The sequence below is a fragment of the Miniopterus schreibersii genome, assembly GCF_964146895.1.
Source record: "Miniopterus schreibersii genome assembly, chromosome: 15".
In the NCBI taxonomy this organism is placed as follows: Eukaryota; Metazoa; Chordata; class Mammalia; order Chiroptera; family Miniopteridae; genus Miniopterus; species Miniopterus schreibersii.
This window is the reverse complement of record NC_138115.1, coordinates 52,734,342-52,756,755: the sequence shown is the minus strand read 5'-3', so window position 1 is coordinate 52,756,755 and position 22,414 is coordinate 52,734,342. Positions and strand designations below refer to the sequence as shown.

Below are 22,414 nucleotides of genomic sequence, written 5' to 3'. Positions count from 1 at the left end.
ACACCTGGGCACCGCTCTCTGTGGGGCCTCTGGGCCAGCTCAGCAGCTACTTCCTTTTTCCTTTGAAATGTGGCTCTGAGAAGCTGTCGCTCTTTCCACTTTTTACTGGAACATGCTAAGAGTGCAGGTACACGAGGAATTATCTTCTGGAGATCCTCTGGCCAGCCAGTTGTTGTTGTTACATATTTTTACTGAAAATCACGCATTTTTATTTTTAATTTGACTCTGCAGAAAAATAATCCCAGAAACAATACAAGTCATGGTTCTGGCAGAAAAACAAAAACCTTCAAAGTGAGTGGAGACAATTCATCTTAACTAGTTATTTATCATGAAAAACAACTGTTACCAACACTCCAGTTCTGCGAAGTAAAAAAATTCCGAGAGAGAAACACCACGCACAGGGGAGGGGAAGCTCAGAGATTCTCTCCAGGCTTCACCAGTCAAGAAATCTGGGGGGAAACCAAAAGCTCCTGCCCTAGCATTATTCAAGTAGTAAGAGATTTGAGCACCACACCCCTCCCTCCACGTCTGAATTTGCCCACTTCCAGCGTAGGGATTAAGCACACACAGAAAACACCAGTGAACTAACAGGGCAGCTGTTTGTTTGTGGGAGTTGGGTGTTTGCTTGCTTACTAAAGTAATTTAAAAATAGTTTTGCGGTGAACACCTACTAGCCTAAGGGGGGGTGGACTGCAGGGCAGCCCTGCGAGGTCGTGGAGAGGGCGAGGCCGAGCGTGGGGCTGCAGGCTCGGCGGGGCAGCCAGCCCGGCTCCGCCTGTGCGGGGCGCCCGCGGCCCGGGGGCTGGGAGCGCCTGGACCAGCGCCTCCGGCCGCGCGCCCACCCTCCCTGCGCCCGGCGGGGACGCTGGGCTGGCTGGGGCTCTGGGCCCATCTCTGCCACTACCCTGAGGTTTGGCGCGGGGTGAGGAGAGCCATTTCTGCAGGAGAACAGGTTCACACTGTACAACGACCATGGCACCGTCACTGTACAAAAAGCACATGCGTTTGGACAACAAAGCTTTCCTTAGGCGCACACGGCAAAGTGACCCTGGACTAGCTCGTCCCGACGGTCTCCGCCCCACCCCAGTCCCCCTGAACCGCTGCGAGCCTCCCGGTGGGGAAGACCGCCGGTCAGGCCAGTGTCCTCTGCCTGAGGACAGGCAGGCGAAACCCTCCTAAAGCCCCTCTTCCAGCTTCCCAAGTTCACTGTCGTCCCTTCACCCCTCACCCTCTGGCCTCTGCAATTCTCAGCCCCAAAGCAGACTGTGGTTTCCCTGGCTGGGGCGCCTGAGGTCCCGGATCCCGCATCTCCCCGAGGCCAGAGGTTTGGGGACCCGGGCAAGTCGCGCCTCCTTGGGCCCGGATATGCGTGTTGCAAAGAAGGCGGCATCGCCCTGGCATCTTCCCAGTCGCTGAGCAGCACGTCTGCACCTGGCTGGGAACTGGGTAGATCTTTGGGTGCCTGGGGCTCAGGCTGAGCGGCTTTCCCGGTTCTGCGCTCCCTGCCTGGGGGGTCTCCCCTCGGCAAGACGGCAGGTGGGCCCGCGCCGCTGCTCCTCCGGGCCGCGCACCAAGCATGCTCAGGCCCCCGCGCCCCCTCCTCCGTGCGCCCCCTTTCCTTCGGCGCTGTCCCTCCCCTCCGTGCGCTCCCGTCTCCTGCGCGCGCCCCTTTCCTTACTGTGCGCCCCCTTCCGTTGCCGGTGCTCCTGTCCCCTGCGCGCGCGCTTTTCTTTCACGCCCCTCTCCACTGCGCGCGCCCCCTCACCAGCGCGCTCTCCTCCGCACCTCTCGGCGCCCCTCCCCTGCGCTCCCCTTCCCTCCTGCGCGCCCCTCCCCTGCGCGCCCCTCCCCTGCGCCCCCCTCCCCTGAGCGCGCCCCGTCCCCCCTGCGCGCCCCTCCCCTGCGCGCCCCTTCCCTGCGCTCGCCCCTTCCCTCCTGCGCGCCCCTTCCCTCGCGCGCGCCCCCGTCCCCTGCGCGCGCCCCCGTCGGCTCCGAGGCGCCCTCCCCTGCGCGCGGCCCTCCTCCAGCGCGAGGAGCCGGCAGCTGGAGCCGCGGCGCCGGGTTTTCGGAGCGGCCGAGACCGCGAGGAGGAGCGAGCGCGGCCCCACACGGAGCCCCGGTTCCACCCGGATTGGTGGCAAGTGGGCAGCGCTCGCCTCCCGCCGGCCCGCAGACGGTGCCCGGTGCCCGCGCGGGGCTGTGGCGGCGCCGCGCAGGTGCTGAGGTGAGTGGGGCGCGAGCTGCGGCCGGCGCCGGGTTTGGGGACAGGGCACGGACCTGGGGCAGCCGGTGCCTGCGGGCTCCCAGGGCGCGCGTGTCGCCGGCCGAACCCGAACCCTGGAGGAGGCCGGGCCGCCGTCGCTCCCCGCGGCCGCCCCCGGCTCGTCAGGCTGGAAGTAAGTTTGCTGCCTGGAGGCCGCCTCGCCGCCGGGGCGCGGAGCCCGTCCTGCAGGGGACCTCGGCTCGCACCCCGCGCCGGCGCGGCGCCCGCCGGCGGCCCGTCTCGGTTGCGGCCCCGCTGGGCCGGCGCAGCCGGAGCGCGGACGGCGAACTTGGGCTGCGTTGCCGGGGACTTGAGGGCGGAGGAGCCGTGGGGACCGCGGTGCGGGAACGCGCGGCTCTGGGGCGCCCTGCGTGCCGGCCACCCTCCAGGTCCTCGCACTGGGGCTGGCACCGCAGCCTGCTCTTCCCAGGGAGCTGGGGTAGGGGGGTGCCGTTCATTTCCAGCCGCTTCAGGCGCATTGGCGGTTGTTTTGGAGGCGGGGGCCCCTGGGCTCGGGCGACCCTGACTCCCGGACGCGCCGGGCTTCCCGCCGACACGCAGCCCCCGGCGCCCTGGGAGCGGAGGGCGCGGGCCCGCGTGCGTGTCTCCTCCGTGCCGCGCGTCTGTGTCCCCTGGTGGTGACAGGTGTGGACGGGAGGGTCGCAGGACGCGGGCGCCGGGTCTCCCAGCCACTTGGGGCGTCCGGTGCCTGAGAACCTCGGCGGCTCAGCGCGGCCCGAGCGCGCAGGGGGCTTAGGGCGACGGGAGCCCGAGGACGCCGCTGGCTGGCGGGGTCCCCGCGTCTGCAGCGCGAAGGCGGCGGAGGGAGTGCAGGGCAAGCGGGTGACGGCCCGGGGGGGGGGCCTGAGTGTAGGGGGCCTCAGGGTGGGGGTGGCGGTTCGTTCGCAAGGAGGGGCTTGGGGGGAGCAATGCTCGCGGAACTTTCTCTAGTTTCCTGCTGGACTCCACCTGGAGCAGGGACGTGCTTGTCAGAGGGGCTTCGCTTTGAATTTCATGGGAGGCTCCTGCCTTTTGCAGCGACGGGCGCTGGAGACGTCCGGGCACAATTCCATCGCTGGTGTGTTTGTCCGGGCTTGACGGTCGCGTCCCTTAGGCGGGTAGGAGCCCAGGGCCCGGGTTTGCACCGGGCAGCTCCCCGCAGCAGCCGCTGCTCTGGGCCGACCGCAAGTTGGCTCTGTCCCGGCCCAGGCCGGCCGAAAAGGCCACGTGCCGGCAGCAGACGCTCAGGGGTGATTTTCCTGGCGTTCATGAGAAAATCCACATTCCCCTTAACTTTGCTGCTCGTCTTTTTCTCATTCAAGACTGGCCCGCGTCTCCACCGTGGGCCGTGGGTCTGTCAGGTTCCTGAGGATCAGACACGGGCTCCGTGGCGATATTGCTGCCACCTAGGAGCAGGCTGTGGAGGTCTGTGTCTGTGTGCGGCTTGACGAGCAGGGATCAGGGTGTAAACCGGTTGTTTTTCAGCCTGGACCCTGCCAGGTAGGTGCCGAGCTTGGGGAAACAGACCCTTTTAAACGAGGGGCTGAGACTGAGAAATGACTTGAGAGGCAGGCCAGAGCCACGTGGGACTCTGGACAGAAGCAGACTTGCTTGTTTGCAGCTCCTGTGAGGACTTGCTGTTCCTTTACCTGGGGGAGGGCGGTCAGTTACACACCTGTTTCCACACCGGCTCTGCTCTGGTGGGTCCTCCGCTGGGCCTTTCCCATGACGCTGGGTTGGTAACCACCCGTGTGTTTCACTAGCTCTCTCCCTTTATTCAGAAGCAGGGCTTCCAGTCTGCCCTCTTCCCACTAAATGTTTCAGCCACGATTTTTCTTCTGAAAGATACACGGGACGTCTGTTCCTTCCTTTAGATCTTAAAAACTAAAGGTAACCCAAATAGCCTGAAGAATTAAGCTGCTCAGCAGACCCCCCCACCAACACCCCCCAGTTCTGACTCTTTGCCTTGTTGGATCTGCTGTTACGCTTGAAGACATGGGCCCGTTATACCTTAGTCTCAGTCTCTCTTTTTATCTGAAGCATTTAATTTTTGTGACAACAGGCTTTTACGTGATTTAAATTGAGTTAAGCAGTTCCCTATGGGAGGCAGGGAGAAGCTGTACACAGACGCGGGAGGTTCGCAGGTCTTATTTCCCAGGGCACAATTTGCGTCTGGTGAAGGGGCCCGATTTATTACCTAGGTATACTGGTCTTCATATTTTTTTGATCTTATAGTATCAGAAGAAAATTTGGCCATACATCACAAAAGATTGTTTATAAATTATACACACATCCTGTTATATCAACAGACTACTTGTAAAACACAGGAAGAAACTGAAGGGTAAATACAGCAGACATTATGAAATGGCAGTTCCAGTACTGACCTGTATCCGGGAGATACATTTGCGCAGCCCCTGGAGTGTCCCCCCCCACCTTGGACATCGCTGGCGGTGTGGGACTTTCTACCTTCCTCTCTGTACCCCTGGCTCTGCCGTCCCACCCATCACCCCTGGTTCTGTGTCACCTACAGCACGGCCAGGAGCCTGAGCCCTGTAACCAGTGGGTTCGGATGTGGGTGGGATGAGGCTGAGAGAGGAGTGTGGTCCAGGAGTCACCCCAGCTGTCCCAGATGGGATGTACAGATGTAAAAAATGTGGTTTTAATTGGCCTGAGAGTAAGACCCCAGGAGTAGATGAGTGAGGGAGGGAGGGACACCTTCCATTATGTGTGGAGGGACAGAGGGCGTTTGCCTTGGAGCAGCTTCACCTGGACCCGGATGTGGCCCCACCACTCGCCACAGTCACCATGTTGGACAGCATCTTCCCGGGACTCCCATGAGCCTCTCTTTCCTTAGCTGTGCACTTGGCTAACACCTGTGTGTAGGTACAGAGCTGGGCTGCGTTAGGTTGGACAGGTTAGCAGCTGTAACAGGCCAATCCAAAAAGTGTACTGGGTCAGATAAGAAATAAATGAATTTCATGTAAAGTCCATATGGGTGATTCTGGCAGCCTTCCCCAAGGTGTGGTCAGAGACAGTCTGCACCCAGTCTGCGCTTGCCATCCTCACCAGGGTCCCCTGCTGGTCCCCGTCAAGCCATTGGAAGGAGGGAGACCTGAGGGTGTTCAGTGCCCAGACCCAGGAGTCTTCAGATCTGGCTTCCATTCCATTGGCCGGGACTTACCGCGTGTTGAGCTCTTTTTCTGGCCCTGGTGGTGGTTTTCCACACCATGGACATAGCACCTGCCACGAAGTGGGACCAATCCTACTAGTTCTCCCGAGACTGAGGGGGTCCCAGGATGCTGGGTGTTCAGTGTTAACACCTGGAAAGTCCTGGGCTAATTGGGACCAGGTGGTAGGTTGCCCTGCCTACTATATTGTAAGTGATTTCACCTGTCCCTCAGTACCTTGCCAGGCCCTGAGACGAGTGAGGGTTGAAAATTTGAAGTCGGACAGATGTGTTACCAGATCTAAATTCAGTTCCTCATAGCTGTTACCTGCGTGTGATCGCCAGTAGCCACCTTTCCCAGGTCTCGGTATCATTGGCTGTCTAATGGGATCACAGGCGTTCTGTAGGGTTGCTCAGATAATTAGGAGAGAGCACAAATTAAGTCACTTAGTTTATCGATGGGCACGTCTATAAAATCGGGTGGTGCCTAAAGGCACTGGAAGATGGTGTGATATTGCATGCAAAGTACTCAGTACAGCCCCTCAATCCTCTCGAGCAGCCCTTTACCGGACTAATTAATGTTACTGATATTACAGTAACTCTCGCCTAAGACAGGGCAGGCACCAAAAATACATTTAAATTCAGAAATAAATGTTAATAGAGCAGTGATATCACTGGGAGTTTGTGATAAGTGGAACAAACGAGTCAACAACAGTGATAGGAAATATTTTAAAAAGATGTTTTTGATGTTAAAACTTGAAGAGACAGGAGTTGGCTGTAAGATTAGTTCCTTTTTAGACAAGGTTTTAGGGGTGTTGTTTTTTTTTGCTTATTAAAAGCCAGAGCCAGCGATTTTCATGGTTGGGAAAGAGAAAATATTTTCCATATGAGGGGAGGGCAGTCTCTGCTGATAAGCGTCAGAATACCTGTTTTTCAGGATGAATGAAATAAAGGGGGTGCGATTTTGGGGAGGGAGTCAGCTTCCAGAGACAATGAAGGGTAGGGGCAGAAGCACCAGTGGTTCCCTCCTGGTCCTGAGGTTTGGAAATGTGCACAGAAGTCTGCTTTGTCATCACTGCTAGAATGTCCTCCACCTCTGGGCCGAGATCCTGTGAATAAAAATACTCTGTACCCTGCACAGCCCTACAAATAAAAGCCTTGGTTGGCCCGTGCCTCGCAGGCTTGTCATGGAAATTTCAGGAGAGCAGATGTTACGGGTGTGCCTGCGCTGAGATGGGTCCAGTCGAAGGGGAAGAAAACCAAACAGGAGGAGCCAGGACTCAACCCCCAGATACGTTTTGTGAGGCCTGCGCCTAGGCCCACGGCCTTCGTCTGAGCTTCGTGAATGTGTATTGTCATCGGCATTCGTGTAGCTCTTCAACTCTCAAGTGCAAATATGAATATTTTGGTCCTTAGGGCCTCATTTGATAAGCCATTAGCCGGCTATCGATTCCAGACTCTGTGTGGATTAGTGAATTAATCGGGAGTCCGAGCCCTGCTTTTACTGTATTTAGCTAGGTGAGTGACATCCTCGAAGAGGCCAGGTGTACTTAAGTGACATTTTAATTCCTAGGAAAAGTTATAGCACAAACACAGTTATCTCGAATTGCTGGAACCAAGTAATTAAAAATAGAGATTTGTCTTTAACCCAACGATAGTAGTTGTTTAACGTAAAATATATTCCTTTCCCCTTGAATAGGGGGGACTATGATTTCCCTCCAGGTGACACCAAGTCCCCATGATGAACTTAGGAGAGTTGTTCAGGCTGGAGCGTGGGCCGCTCACCAGCTGTGGTCTTAAACATATTCTCAGCCCTTCCCATGGCCGTGTGTGGAATCTGTGGGGTGAAGTCCGTGGGGTAAGTCAGTGAGGCCTCCCTGACAAGGTGCTATGAATGTGGAACCTGAGCTCAGGGCGAGCAGTGTGGACAGAGCCCCTGTGGATCAGCCCTGTGTCATCACCTTTGCAGTCCACGCAGAACATTGTTTCTTTGTTCACAGTCAACGTTACAGGGGACGGTGTGATGGCAGCTCATTACGGACCCCGAGTGACCATCTGCTCTGTAACTAGCCACTCGGACTCACTGCTTCTTCCTGCCTGTCGACTCAGAAAGTGAGGCACAGAGCCACTCACAGGGCATTGAGCAGTGAGCGTGTTCTGAGCAGAGGGCTGAAGGCCCCCCTTTGATGAGAGGAGGGTCACAGGGACCTTTCCCACCCACCTTCACAGCCCTTGTCCGCCCCATCTCCTGACAGAGGAACTGGGGTCGAGTGGGATGGACCTGCAGTAGAAGTGGGACCACACTGCTTTGCTAATATCCTCACCTGTATTTGGGGTGCACTTTCCAGCAGGATCACGGTCCCGAAGCTTCCTGTGTGCGGTGGTGGGAGGGGGGTCCTACCTGCAGAGCAGAAATGTCCCAAGCAGCTGCCCCTGAGAACACAGCCTTTCCTGGACACAGGTGCCTTTCTCTGTCCTTCAGCACGTCCTGAGGTCTCGTCCATTAGTGACTGGAATCCAACCTGCAGTTCCTAGTATGTCCCTGCTTTCATTCCTTTCTGAGCATCACAGTGACACTGTAGGTACTGTTGAGGTGACGTGTGCGTGCGTGGTAACCGGGTTACTGTGGATTCGTCTTCTGTGAACACTGCTCGGTCCTTCCAGTAGTACCAGTTTGCCAGCGCCTCGTCGCCTGTGTTATGGGCTGCAACGGAGATGAGTACTTTTAAAAACATCATTACTATTATTCAAAGCAATGGCCTCTTGTTCTTATGAGTTAATGAGCTTTTACAAATTTCAGTAATTTTCTTCTAATATAGCTCCTTCAGTCACCACATGAAGGTTAACTCTTAGGAGAAGGAACGTAATGTGACGCTCTCCCGGGAATCCCGAGTCCCATTTCAGGCTGAGAGCCAGCCCGCACAGGTGGGGATGCTGCTCAGCGTGATGTGCGAGGCAGGAGGCCTGGGGGGTGGCGATTCCCATGCCAGCTCCACCCCTGCGTGCTGTCAGGTTAGACCAAGGCTGTGACCTCTCCTCGGGCCACTTTTCTCACCCTGTAGCGGGGGGTCCCTGCAGGGTTGTGCAGACCACAGCGAGTCGATTCCACATGCACAGCCTACAGCGGGCAGGTGATTAGACCATTCCTGAAAGAGCTGACCTTGCCATTCGGTCTTGCTCTCCTGGTGCCTTATTCAGGCTGGCCCGTGTGGTGGAATGTCATTCTTTAAAATGCCCCATGCGGTGACTTCATCTGTGGGCCACGATGCCATCCCCCCGGGCGGCGTGGCAGCCAAGGAAGTCAGCAATGCTGTCTGGGACCACAGGGCAGAGCCGAGGTGCAGGTGATGCTATTTGAGGTTTCCCTTAGAGACGTGGTCTTGGCCATGGTCAGGACTCTTCCTTGTTAACAAGAAGGAAACAGTGGATTCTCCTGTTCATTCCTTTCCCTGGGTGAGGGGGACACTCACATGCCACAGAGCAGAAATCTAACTGTCCAGTTGCTTTCAGTCCAAGGAGACTGAAATGTTAGAAAATTTTTAAAATTTGTAATACAGGACTGGGGTGCATTTGTGTTTCTTCCATAGAGCCGTGTCCGTAGGTGCTGTGAATCTCACAGCTTAGCGGGCGCAGCCCTGACGGCTGGACTGGCGTGTTGTTAATATGCGCCACCAAGAAGGCTGACACATCTGGAGAGAAGGTCACTGTTACTTTACTTCCTGTGCATCTGTGTAACCTTTAGAGAGTGAAACATTGTTGAGTTTGTTTGAATGTGTCTCTACCTCCTGTGTGTAGGTTCACTGTTTGTTTACAGAAGTCAGATAACACTTGGATTACTTGTTTTGTTTACAGTTCATCGTTCAGCCTCAGGACTTAGACGTCTTAATTACTTTATGTTTCCTTCTGTATTTCTAACACGTACAATAAGAACTTATTTACTGTTTTCCATTGTGACTTATATTCCTCCCCTGCTACCTACTCAGCCAACTCCCATCAGAATCTTAGTTCATGACCAACCTCCATCCACTTATTTACATCTTATAGATTCTAACCTGTGACTTTCCTGGAAGTTGGCCTGACTGCTGGCTCCCACCGTTAGTGCCCAGCATTCTTTGCCATTTGATTATGGCCAAGAGGCACCATGTACTGCAGTCCTAAGTGAGGCTCTGACCACCAAGCCAAGTGTCCACTCAAGTCCCAAATGTACCCTTTCAGTAGAAGGGCTGGTGGAGGTCCTGCCATGTCTGCCGTTTTAGGTGTGTAGACGTTAGAAGGAGCCACAGAAACCCAGTTACAGGGATGGATTTTACCTCCCCAATGACCACCGTTACCCTGGCTGAGTAGCTAGAGGGAGTGAGGGGCTGTTCCCTTAGATCTGGAGATAATTTCACTCATTACTCATCAGTGGGAATTAGGTGAATTGGCTGTTGATCCTTGATGTTTGGTTCCCTTTTTCTCGTTGACTGAGAATGCCTGTGCTGGCCAGGCCTCAGTCCACAGTCCACAGTTCAGAACAGAATGTCTTTGATATAGGAAACTCGCCCAGGACCTTGATGTCAGTGTGGACCTTCCCTTAGAAGCACTGCAGGAGCCCAGGTCAGGCAGGACCACCGGCCCCGCCCCACCCTGAGTGTGGAGGGTGGGGCACATTACAGGCCTGAGGGTCAGCTCTAACCCCAGGCCTTAGAGGAAGGTGAGGATTCCCAGCCCTGCCCCAGCGGTGCCAGCGGAGTCCATGCAAGAGCTTCAGGACTGGACTTGACATGACTCCTGGGTGCCTGCTGCTCAGCCAGGCGTGGCAACTGGGGCGTGCTCCTCTGAATACCAGTTCCTTGGATGGAAAGGGATCCCCTCTAACACATTTCCTAGGAGGAGTGAGCTGAGGGAATTTCGGGTTTGAAGCAGGTCTTGCACTGGGGTTCTCTGACTCTTCACGTCCACTGTGAAATGCATATTTCTGAGGTGTGCTTGGCTGATGTCTGCGTCCGTCTGGGTTGCTGTCACTCAGAACCACAGGCTGGCAGCTCATACATACCAGGAACGTATTTCTCGCAGTCTGGATGCTGAGAGGCCACAGTCAGCGAGCAGGGACCCATGCCTGCTTAGGCCCACTTTCCGGTTCCAGACGTCCCCTTCTCCCATGTCCTCCGGTGGAGGAAGGGGAGGGAGCCCTGAGGTCTTTATTACAATGACGTGAATCCCATTGTGAGAGTTCCACCTTTGTGACCTCATCACCCCCCCCAACAGCCCAGCCTCCATGCACCCTCACCTTGGGGATTAGATTTCAACCTGTGAATTCTGAGGGGATGCCAGCATTCAGTCTGTAGCAACTAAGGAGCCGTCCCCACCCCAGCACCCACCAAACAACCTGGTGCCCATGGCCCTCAGCCCTGGCCACTGCTTCAGTTGGTCCTGAGTGAGGATGCTTCTTGGAAACGGAATTTTTTTAAAGCTTCCCAATAATTGTATGAAGGACGACAGGGTTCAGGGCGTAGATGGAGTGGGACGGTCTTTGGATACATTTGGGGGAATTTAGTCCTAACGTGTTCATGTCACCCAGTGATTTATGGCTTCATACCTTCCAATTACCTGTGTCTCATGTACTATTTTTATTTAGGTTTTCAGGTATCTTTTCCCCCTTGATTGTAATAGAAACTTCTTTTTAGGAAGAGATACTCCCAGCCATTGTGGACATTTTATGAGAAAAATGTGTATGGGTTTTCTAAGTAAACTTCAATCATCATCAGTGATGCGGATACAACACTTATGACCCTGGCACATTGCTAAATGCTTTTGCTGTATTATCTCATTTAAACCTGTAACTGTCCTGTGAGCTGGGTGCTGTGGAGACCCCTAGGTCCTCGGTGAGAGAACTGAGCCTCGGGGAGACTGAGTCACAGACCCAGTGACACCACCGCTGTCAGGCCCCTAACCAGTTCAGATCCTCCCTAAGGCAGCAATTTTCATGTTTAACGATCAGCATGTGGTTAAAACCTAACTTGTACACATTGCTTTCAGACCACATTAAGGACTGCAAATCTCTATGAATTATCGGGCCTTGGGAAGGCAGGCCCACTGTTAACAACTGTGTCAAAATAGAAAAATGCTCACACCAACATCGGTGTCTGAATGTAAACAGAATTTTTAGCGTTACAGTCGGTGGGTAATTTGCGTATGTAAATTACATGATATAGTCATTATTCTGAGTGTATTTGAATACTCGGAACTCACTGGGTGAATGTATTTTTCATGCAGATTGGCTTCCAAGTGTCACTAAGCATGTAGAGAACGTTGAGATTGATAGATTCCTGTTCCTCTGACCACACATTTGAGCAAAGGGGAAAGAATGACTGACCACGGGCCATAAAACTCGGGAAAGGGATTTATATCTGGGTCCAAACGCATGTTTATCCATCACTTGGAACCTGATGTTTCCTGTGGAAAGAGCAGCTTCCGCATCTTGTTACAATGTTTAGATAGCGTTTCAGCTGTGTGTCTTTCATTTCAACAGAGAAGACACATTGAGCAACATGAAAATGACAACACAGGACCTTTTTAATCAAATATAACGGCCAGTCTTACATGTCGACTTGGCTAGGCCGCAGTTCAGATATGTGGCCAAACACCAGATGATGCTATGTTTTCTGGGAAGGTATTTTTTAGGTGAGATTAACATTTACAGCAGGAGACTTTGAATAAAGCAGATCCACCGTGTAGGTGGGCCACGTGCACTCAGTTGAAGGCCTTAAGAAAAAGACCGTCCAGAGAAGGAGGGACGCCTACCAGCAGTAAGGCCCGTGCCCATACACACCCTCTGTCCGAGATTCCTGTTCCCCTGTTTACAAAAGGTCCTCCTATTGTTTTCCAAAGGACTCTGTGACGTCCTTGGCCACAGAGTTGCCATAAGGCTTTGTGGAGTGATGAGCGGTGGGTGGTACCAAATTTCCCAGCTCCAACACGAGTGATGTTTCCTCACACATCACCAGTTTCATAAATGCTGAGTACAGTGAATAGTGACAGAGAGAGTCCCACATGGAGTTTGTAGCTCCCTGCAGATTGGTGGTCCTACAGCTTCCAGGTGTGGCTCTGGTCTTCTAGTCAAAGTGGGACCGTTTAGAAAAATGTGAATGAAGTGTCCTCCTAGAATTCACGTCCTGCATCCATTCCGCCTTCAGGTAACGAGGGCCACTAGGTGCTAGGGCCATGGTAGGTGCCTAGGGTGGGAAGGGAGGTGTCAGGCGTGGCCCCTGCCTTCTGGAGGTTAGTGCCCGTGGGGAGACTGGAAAAAGTAAACAAGTAGTACTTAAAATACAGATAATTAAAACAAATGGGTGCTCTGATGGAGAGGAGGAGGGTGCTGGGACGGGAAATAGCGTTGGAAGGACCTACTGCAGATCCGAGGAAAGCAGGCTTCTTGGTGAACGTGCATTTTCAGGTCTGAAACCTGAGGACATCACAGGGGAAGGAGAACCAGGCAAAGAGCAGGGCACCGAAGGGAGAAGGGGCAGGAGAGCTCGGCACACCGAGCGGGGCTGTGTGGGGGTGACCGAAGTGCCATTGGTTAAGAGAGCCTCGGCCGGCGGGTTACTGGGGCTTTTGTGGGTGATCGCTGTGGGTGGAGTTTGGTGTAGAGGAGCTGACACTGGGAATGGGGTTCGTGTAGGGGGGTTCAAGTCAGAGCATTAAACAGGAGACGCCCCTTTCACATTTCCCCAGTGTTTACCATGTTTAATGTCCATATCATTTAGGGCATTCGGGGGACACTGAGGTGATAGAAAATGCATTATTTTTAGTATGAGTCTGACGTTGTAGACGTGGATCTCTGTCTAAGGCCGGGTGGTGGACATTTGTCTAGCGAGCTTACATCTTAGAGTCGTGGGGTGGGTTTGGGAGGCTCCCCATGCTGGGGGAAGCCAGCTCCTACCTCCAGCCACTGGAAGCCCTAGGCAGACTGGTTTTGTGAATTTTAATAGCATGACTCTCCCCTGCCAGCCCTTCCCCGCCTCTCCTTTTCTTTCCTCTTGTTTTGTTCTCAAGTCCTTATTAGAAGCTCACCAGTCAGTGCAGCGCTGGGCATGGTGAGCATACGGCCGTCCAGCCCGATGCCTGGATCTGAGCCCTCCAGCTGCGTGGGCTGTAAGACTGGTCCCCGTAGAACTCGTCTCTCTCACGGAAGCATTTAAGCAAATGGGCAGCTTATGACTTGGCAGAGCCCCCATTTTGGAGCTTGTTGGACTCGTGCATACACCCTCCGTCTGAGGTGCTGGAATGGAGAAAGGAGGGAGGGCTGGTCTTGAGGACGTGGGACCTGAGGTCCTGATTGATTGGACTGGCCGTTCCCGTTGTTTAATTTCCCTGGACAGCGCCTGAACTTTCTGTTTCCATTTGCCTTTACAATCCCTTGTGTTTTTAATTATTTTCCTGTAAAGGTTATATGTCTGTGAGTGTGCATTTTAATCGTATGAAAGGCACCTGGTCAGAGCGGAGCAACCTTCTTTCACCTCCCGCCAGCTCCCTCCTAGAGGCTATGTTGTTATTTATCTTTCCAGAGATGTTTCTTGTATAGGAGCACATGTATGTTAATATACTCCTTCAATTAAAAAAGAAATCTGGACATTGGCTGTGAAAACAGTGGCATGAAAGGTCCTCCCTTCACCTGAAGATGAACCTTAGGTGTTGGTCTCCATCGCTCTGTCCAAGGCTGTCTCTCTCCTGCAGCAACAACTCCAAGGCCAGAGGCTAGGACCCTGCTCACGTCATTTATGTTCTCTCCAGGCCTCTGCCACTATAAACATTTTCGTAAACATATGTCTTTCTGCAGGATAAATTCCCAAAAAAACCCACAAGGAATTGGAATTTCTTAGTAAAAAGCAGTGCATTTTGCATCTGTAACTTTTATAGTTATCTACAGATTGCCCTTTGAAGAAATGATCACACTTTACAGTGCCTTCAAGACTTTAAAATCCATTTAGTGGCCCTTAGTGGTTAACAGAAGTTCACTCTGTTGCATGGTGGGTCCAGCCTGTGCCCCTGGGCTGTTCAGAGGTGCTGAGATATCTTTGGTCCTGGACGAGCCGCTCTGTCCCCCACGCCACCCACAACTCCCTGGTCCTGAACAGACACCTCATAAGATTTATTGAGAGGCTGTAGTTTTTGAGTGCGACACGGACTGTAATTAGTCGCTGACATAGGATGATTTATTATCGGAGATTTCCTTAGAAATTAGTTTGTGTTTGGGGGCTAAGAGTAAGTGTTAACATTTCAGACTTACAGCTCTTATCCTGCCCCACTTACATCAGAACTGGGCTTGGGGTCACCAGGCAGCCTGACGTCACAGCCAGGGTCACCCCGACTGCAAGTGAAGTGGGGAGAGTGTGAGGAAGCTACGTGGGTGATTCTGGTCTTGATAAGGCCTGGTGAGTTTTTAGATACAGAAACAAAAGAATTTAAGACATGGGTTAGTCAAAGCCTAGAATCCAGGAAAACACCTAACAATTCCAAGACAGATAAGCCGAAAGGCAAAACCCCGGCCCATCAGAGTGCGAAGGGCGAGTGGGAGGCGTCCCGCGTGAGGCTCTGGCGGTGAAGGCTGGGGAGCCACCTGTGGTAGGGTGCAGCGTACCCCGTGCGCCGGAAGTCAGGTAGCTTTATACCCGCCGAGGGTTTGTGAGAGGGAGGGGCGCCGGGGCAAGGGAGCGGCCGTGTGCATGGGCACCCAGGCTTAACCTGGCCTCGAAGGTCAGCTTGGTGTGGTGCTCGCTCGGGGACTTTGGGTTATGAGGACATTCTTGGCCAGAAGAGGGTTCTCTCCTCCTGGAAGCATGCGTTTCCCAAGGCCTTGGTCTGCACAGGTTTCTGTGGCGACCTCGGTCCCTCAGGTCTTGTGTGTGTGTTAATTTTTAAAACCCCACCCTACTTAGGATTTCCCGATGGGTAGGTCTGGTTGTGACTGTTACCAGGAGCTCCTCTGCCGTGCATCTTCTATCTCACCACCAGCATCCCTTGACTGTGGAGTCGAATACAGCCCTTCGAAGGTCGAGTATAAAACTGTTCACTCGGTGTCCCCAGTGGACGTGCTGTTCTTCGGAGGCTGATCTCTACCTGGTCGGAGCCCGCGGCCCCATGTGAAGGAGGGAAGTGGGAAGCCCGTCCCTGCGGTGTCCTGGGATGTCCTGCCTGCGTCGGTGGCACTGGGAGGCGACTGTTCCTCGCCTGTGCCCGGGTTCCCTGCAGTGGCTCTGCAGCGCCTGTCGGCCAGCCCGTGACCCTGAGGGATGCCTTTGGCTCCTTCACCTGACACCTTTTCTTGCACTTTCTGGGCAGTAAGGAAGGTCTGCGTTTCCCGTGGATTTATGCCTTATGATGAGGAAATATTGATTCAGTATTTAGTGTCCTGGGGACCGACCTCCTCATTAACTAAGGAGATTTACTGGCTCCCCGGAGTCCGTGGCTGTTGGCGCCTCAGCACGTGGCTGTTGAGACCGAAATGGCACCAGGCTGCTGGGTGCCCGGTGCGGGGCTGGTGGGGCGGGCGCGGGGTGCAGCCTTTGGGGGCGCGGCCCCGCGCGTCTCCCCCTTTCCATGCGCCGCCGTTCCTGCCAGCGGCAGGACTTCAGGTCTGCTCCAGGGCGGCTCAGGGGAGGGGCGGGCCTCGAGGGGAGAAGCTCCCTCCCCGCGGGGACGCTGCGGAGGTGCCCGGGCTTGGTCAGCGCGCTGCCCTCCCGGGAGCGCGGGGCGCCCACCTGCGCGCCCACCCTGGCCCTTTCCCCGCTCCCTGCCCCGCGAACCCCTGGCTCTTTCCTCATCAGGGGACCGGAAGGCGAAGTCGCATCTCCTCGGGGCCGGTCCCTGCTGGGACCACCCGCGGGGCCACCGGCTGCCCGGGGGTCCCCGGCCCTGTGCCAGCGTCCCCGCAGGGTGGCCGAGGGGTGGCCGCACCTGCTGAGGTCACAGGTGGACAGGGACTCCCGGCAGCGACTGCCCCGCGGCCGTCCTCAGAGCCCGCCGGATGCCTTTCATTCTGTTCCATTCCCCGAGCCTCCGGTTCCGTCCGCTCACGGCGGGCAGTGGGCTCCTTCCCGCGGGCGCCCGTGACCCCTGCAGGGCGGCGCCGGGCTGCCCTCCGTGCCCCGCGCGGCTCGCGGCTGCGCGTCCAGAGCGCTCCTGGGCACCCGGGACCTTGCCCGAGGCAGCCCGACCCTCTCCACGTGCCGGCCAGGGGTCCCCGCAGCCCCACCGGCCAGGGGAGGTCGGGCCCACGCTGGGAACGGAGCCCGCCCCGCCGCTCAGCGCCCGGAGGACGCCTGGGTAAGGGGGCCCACGCGGGGCCGTGGCGAGGGGAGCCCGGGTCCCGCGCGGGCGGGTTCGTGGTGGCCAACCGCAGAGGACCCGTCGTCCGACACGCTGCGGGCGGTGCCGGGGCCGCCTCGTCCCCCGAGGGCGCAGCTCGGAGGGGGTCGCTGACCGCGGCCCGGCCGGCCTGCTGGGAGCGTGGCCTCAGACTCCGCAGGGAACCTGGAGCCCCCCCCCCCCCCCGCCGTCCTCGGAGCTGCTTCCTTAACGGGTCTCCCGCGCCACCTGCCGGGGCGGCCCCAGGACCTTGAACCGTCTCCCACGCCACCTGCCGGCACAGCCAGGGTTCGGTAGAACGGCCCACCGCACCTCGGGGTGGGCGGGTAGGTCCCTTCAGACACATTTCTGGTCGCTTTGTGAATGAACCGTGAAGTCCGGGCGGGGAGGACGCTTTCTAAAGTGAAGGTTGTTCAGAACTGGCGTGTGTGTAAACCCGGCTGCCATTTCCGAGCCCCCGAAACCGCTTGAGCGGAGTCAGCAGTGGTGCGGCGGAGCCGGGGGGCGCCGAGGGGTCTGTCCCGCGCTCACGGGCCCCGGCCGAGCCCCGCTCTTCGGCTTGGCCCCCACCCGAGCGGGCGTGGCCCGGAGGGTGCCCAGCCCACGGACGCCTGCGGGCTGCCCCCGCGAGCTCACTCGGGTCAGGACACGCGGCCCCGGTGGCTTTGTGATGCTGAGATGGCCGCGTGGTCACCTTCCACTCCGAGCCTGGACTGGCCTGTGCAGCCAGTCCCCGCAGCAGGACTTCTGTGACGGTCACCCTGGGAGAAGCCACTGCAGGTTAGAAGTCTGACCAGCGTGCTGAGGAAGCCGTGCTGGCCACGTAGAGAGAGGGTGGCACCTGGCGAGCTGCCGTTCCCACCGCCCCATCCCTGTGCCGGATGTGTGGGTGACCTGGGAGCCCGCTCGGCTACGCCGCCAGGTCATGTCAGCCTGAAATCCGACTGCAGTTTCGGGGAGACCCAGAGGGACAGCTGCCCACTGAGCCAGAACTCACAGCAACAGGAGGAACGGTGATCCACGGTAATGTGACATTGCTGGGTGGTGTCCAGCAGTTGGTACCTGAAACAGGTTTGTTTTGAAGAAGACAGAGATAATGGGTGAAGTTCCTGATGAAGATGAGCAGCTGACTTATTGTCCTGGTTTCCACAGTCCTGCCACCTGGCTTTCCCTCCAGCGTCCTCAGAGGTTTCATCATAATTCAACACTGTGAGGTCATCGTGATCTTCCCGCACTCCCTGGACAGGAGCCGAGCGTGGCTGGCTGGCGGCCACGGCGGTGGCCCTCTTCCCTCTCCAGCTGGGAGTTTAAAGAAGTTCGTCTTTTTAAAAAACTCATATTTACTTTTTCATAATGGATGGGATTTTCCACAATAACAGGTCTTCATTGTTATAACAACACTCAGGACTTCTGGTGGCTCCTGATTCTGGACGACAGGGCCAGTTTCTCTGTTTTTAATTCTAGCTTTATTTATCTGCACTTCTTTTCTCTCTAGAGGCAAAAAGGGGGGACCTGGTTAGTCTTCTTTATATTACAGTTGTTTGGAATCAAAGGGCATTTTCTGTGAAGTCCTTCCCCCATAATTCTTCAGATTTCTTAAGTGTCATTGTCTCATCAGCTTCGGTCTCCAGGCGTTTTATGACTGCTGCTCGCAAGGGGGCCTGGAGGAAGATAATGGTGATCTTCAGAGTGTGACAGGGAGCAGACTGCACATTCCAGGCTTGGTCTGTTCTCGAAAGGATAACTCAGTGTTTCTCCGTCCCCTTTAAAAAGTCTGATTTCTGTATTTTTCATAACTGTACATAGATTTTACTTCAAGGGAAATTTCATGTAGTTACATTATCCTTAATATTTGCTGATTTTCTGTGAAGTTGAAACAGACAAAGGAAAGCCCTTGAGGATGAAAAATTTATATTCTAACGATGCAAAGTAAATATATGTGTAGTGCGGCTCAGAGTGTTGTTAGGGAACTTCAGGAAATTACTCGGGTGCCTCGGTTCATGAATTATTCAATTTTGGGTTCCTTTTCTTTTTAAATGTATTACCGGCCAGGTCCTTTCACAATCTTTTGATTTATTAAAAGTCACTTTCCAGAATTAGATGTAAAGCCTCACTGTTTTCTCATGGTTTTCCTGTGAAAATTGAGTGTGTGTCTTATGAAGCCGGCATTTCTTTTTACGACTTTGCCTCTTCCTGTCTCATGGAAGATCATCCTGCGGGAGCTGATGGAATTAAAAACAGTTGACCTGAGAAAAGCCGGTCCACAGAAGTAAGAAGACATTTCATGACCTTTCTTCACTTATTGGAGAGACAGTTGAGTTGGGGGAAACCCATCCTGACTTTCAAGAGGGGCAGGTGACCTGCTCATTCTGAGACTCTCTTCTCCCTTTACTTGTGTGTCTGGAGTTTTGAGGGTGTCACCCCAGGTTCTTGGCATCGTCTTCCCATCCTGAAGGGAGGCCCTGTCACTTGTGCTCCTGGGTGGAGCTGGATCTGATCCAGAACAGTCCCAGACCTGGCTGTGTAAACCAGTATGTTTCCATCTTGGTTATTCCAGTTTGTGCTGGATTCCGTTTCACCAGTGACTGAAAGAATTACCAACAGACACACGGAGCAGCAGGAGGAACTGCCCGCAGGAGGGGGCGTGGCGGCCAGGATTCCATGGCGGGTCAGCCTCGGGTTTCCCCGTGGGCCTTGTGGACCCCCTCACCGTATTCTTTCACCCACGTATGCTGGTGTTTCAGAGAGTTTAACAGAACTCACAAGCTCTCTGTTCATCTCTATTGAAGGCATTTTCTCATATTTTAGAGAGTTGTATTTGAGAAGAGCTGTGGTAGTGATTTGTGAGACTATAATTCTTAGAAATGTAAAGGGTAACATTGCTTCCTTGGTTTAAAAAAAGGGAAGAAACCTAGAGTGTCCCTGGCATGTAAATGGGGGCAGTAACCATGGCATCTGTCCTCAGGTGCCACCCAGCAGCCTGAGTTGCGTCCTGTACCATGTGGGCATCAGTTATTGGAAGGTCCGTTCTTGCCCCACAACATGAGGTACATGAAGATGGAAATACGTGGGTTATCAGTTCAAAGGCTCAGTTGCTTGTCACCCTGCGTCACATAGTTGCCAAAATGAAAGAAAAAAAAGTTCCTAAACAGGGTACCTGTGACGTAATAAACTAGAGCCTGGGAGATAAGGGATGTTTTCACAGTGCCCACAGCCACCGAGTCAGAATAACTGTAGGCCGTCCTTGAGTTCAGACAGAACCTAGGTCACTTCCCTGGTAGGGCCCCATCGGTCAGAAAATAAAACTCGAGCTCTCACGGGAAATGGCTCTTACAGACTAAGGTCATCCTGCTGTGTCTGCGATGGACAGGAAATGTCAGCTCGGTACGTTCCAGGGGCACGTTTCACATCGCTGTGCTTCAGGTTAGGTCAGCCTTGCCCGTGAAAAGCAGGTGATGCAGGCCGCGTTCTGAGAGAAGGAGGCGAGGGTGCGGTGGACAGATGAGGTCTGCGCTCCGGGGCCAGCCTCTCCCCAGCCCCCAGCCCCCAGCCCCCAGCCCGGCCCTGGCAACCGCCATCCCAGCCCGCTTCTGCCTTTTCAGATCCCACCTGTGGGTGAGGTCGCACAGTATTTGCCTTTCTCCCTCCGACTGACCTCGTGCCACAGGATGCCCCGGTCTCCTTGCTCACCTAAAACCACGAGCGCCCGTCTGAGGGTGGAGGTGTTTCATGGTTCCCATTCAGCATGTCGGTGGTGGGGGTTTATCCCTGGAGGTAATTCAGGAAAACTAGTCGTACAAACTGCTATTCTGCACCTTTGGCTCTGAGCATCCACTGTTTCTTGGGCTGTGCTCGGAGGTAAAATTACCCCGTTTGTGCAAATCTTTTGAGGACCGATGAGTGCACTTAATAGTTATCAGAAGATGGTGAGAGTAAATGAGTCGGTGAATGCTAACGTCTCTCCTTCGCACAACTAGATACCTTGGGACACTGCCGACGTGTGGCATTTATATTGTGTTATGATGTGTTAGTAACGTGGACCAGAGAGAAGCAAAGTCAAGGACAAATGCACTTTTCTATGAAATGGATATTTAATACTTTTTAACATTTAACTGATTACCTCTGGGTGCCAATTAAACGCCACATCCCCTCCCAGTGTGTATTTGGTGAATCTGTTCTCTTATTTCAGCCCCAAGTACTGAAATACCTTCGATCTTCTTTAATTGGGTTGGGTTGGGTATATTTTATTGATTCTGCTCTAATCTGAGAGGTTTGTTTTTGTAATTTAGAGTGACCCAGGCAGGTTTCACATTGTGCTAAGCTTTTGGGTCACCTGTCAGATGATCATATCAATTCAGACACGTGCCGTCTGCCTTGAAGTGGCCTTTGAGCTCGCTCACCTGGTGGAGCAGCCCAAAGACCATGAGACTGTGAAGGTCCCGGGACAGTAGAGGGTTTATATTGCAAAGTTAGTGGGCACAGGCAGGGTGAAAATGAGGAAGGTACTGATCAGGGGGTTTACACACGTTTATAAGCCACCACTGCAAAGTGCTGCGCACCACACTCGACTCATCGTAGGTGTGCAGCGGGCGGACGTCACCGCAGCATTTGCACTCAGGACGGACGTCACTGCAACGGACGGACGTTACTGCAGCATTTGCACTCAGGAGCAGGACAGCCATGTGGGGTCTTCAGCTTAAAAAATGAAAGCTCACGGGAATTATTTTTTATAGTTTATTTCCAGCTGCCCCTTATCTTAAGTGAGTAATGCCCATTGGAGTCCATATGACGTCATGTTGGTTAACTTATTAAAATTCGCATTCTGCCATTTCCAAAATGATAATTTCCGTTGCCTGTGGAAAAAGGGACAAGATCATTTTTCTCGCCTTCCAGTCCCATTCCAGGCAGGACCACCAGCCTGCTTTGCTCAGGTGCCGTTAGAGACGGTCTCCGGTGTGACGTCCTTCTCAAGTCTGTGGGCAGAGTAACAGCTCCTCGAGTGGACACGTTCCGCGCCGTTTTCTTGGGATCAGCACCGACCAGGCAGGCCTGGTCCGTAGACCTCGGGGGTTAGGGGTGCGGGAGACGCCCACAGATGGGGAGGGAGGGCTTGCCGACTGCTTTCAGCCCAGACACCAGTGATGGTGATGTTTTGCTCTTTTGTACCACGTCCGGGGTTCCCATGGGAACCGCCCCACTTCCTGGGAAGAGTCAAACGTAAGGAGCAGTACTGAGAAGCCGTTTAATCACCCCCATGGGGCCCCCGAGAGCCAGAGGTAGGAGGAATGAAATCACCAGGCGCTCTCCTGTGGATGGGGGCCGCTCAGGGAAAAGCGGCAAATGGAGCTGATAAATGGCAAAAAAACCAGCGTCCTGAATGTGACAGTAACCAACCCTCTGCCGTCACCTGTGGCTTCCTCATCCACACACCTGTTAGAGCTTGTGTGTTTGGGTGTGTGCAACTTCAGCATCTCTCTGGTCATTTTTATTTAACTATTTTCCCCTGAAAGATTTATTTCCAGGAAAAGCTGGGGGTTGTGAATACAGTGAGCCTTGGCCCTACCCCCTCACCATGTTCAGAGAGCTCATTTTAGACCTGGATCCCCCACCTCTCCATGCCATGCTCACCTGCCCGC

General features: G+C 54.5%; 1 protein-coding gene across 2 annotated transcripts in view; it reads left to right on the top strand.

Moving 5' to 3' along the window:
• The first annotated feature begins 2,031 nt into the window (after nt 1–2,031).
• CNTN4 (contactin 4) overlaps nt 2,032–22,414 on the top strand; it is a 375,259-nt gene continuing 354,876 nt past the window's right edge. For both annotated transcript variants that reach the window (XM_081159480.1, XM_081159479.1), the window contains exon 1: nt 2,032–2,224. The gene's annotated coding sequence lies outside the window, so the exon portion shown is untranslated. The remainder of the gene's footprint in view (nt 2,225–22,414) is intronic.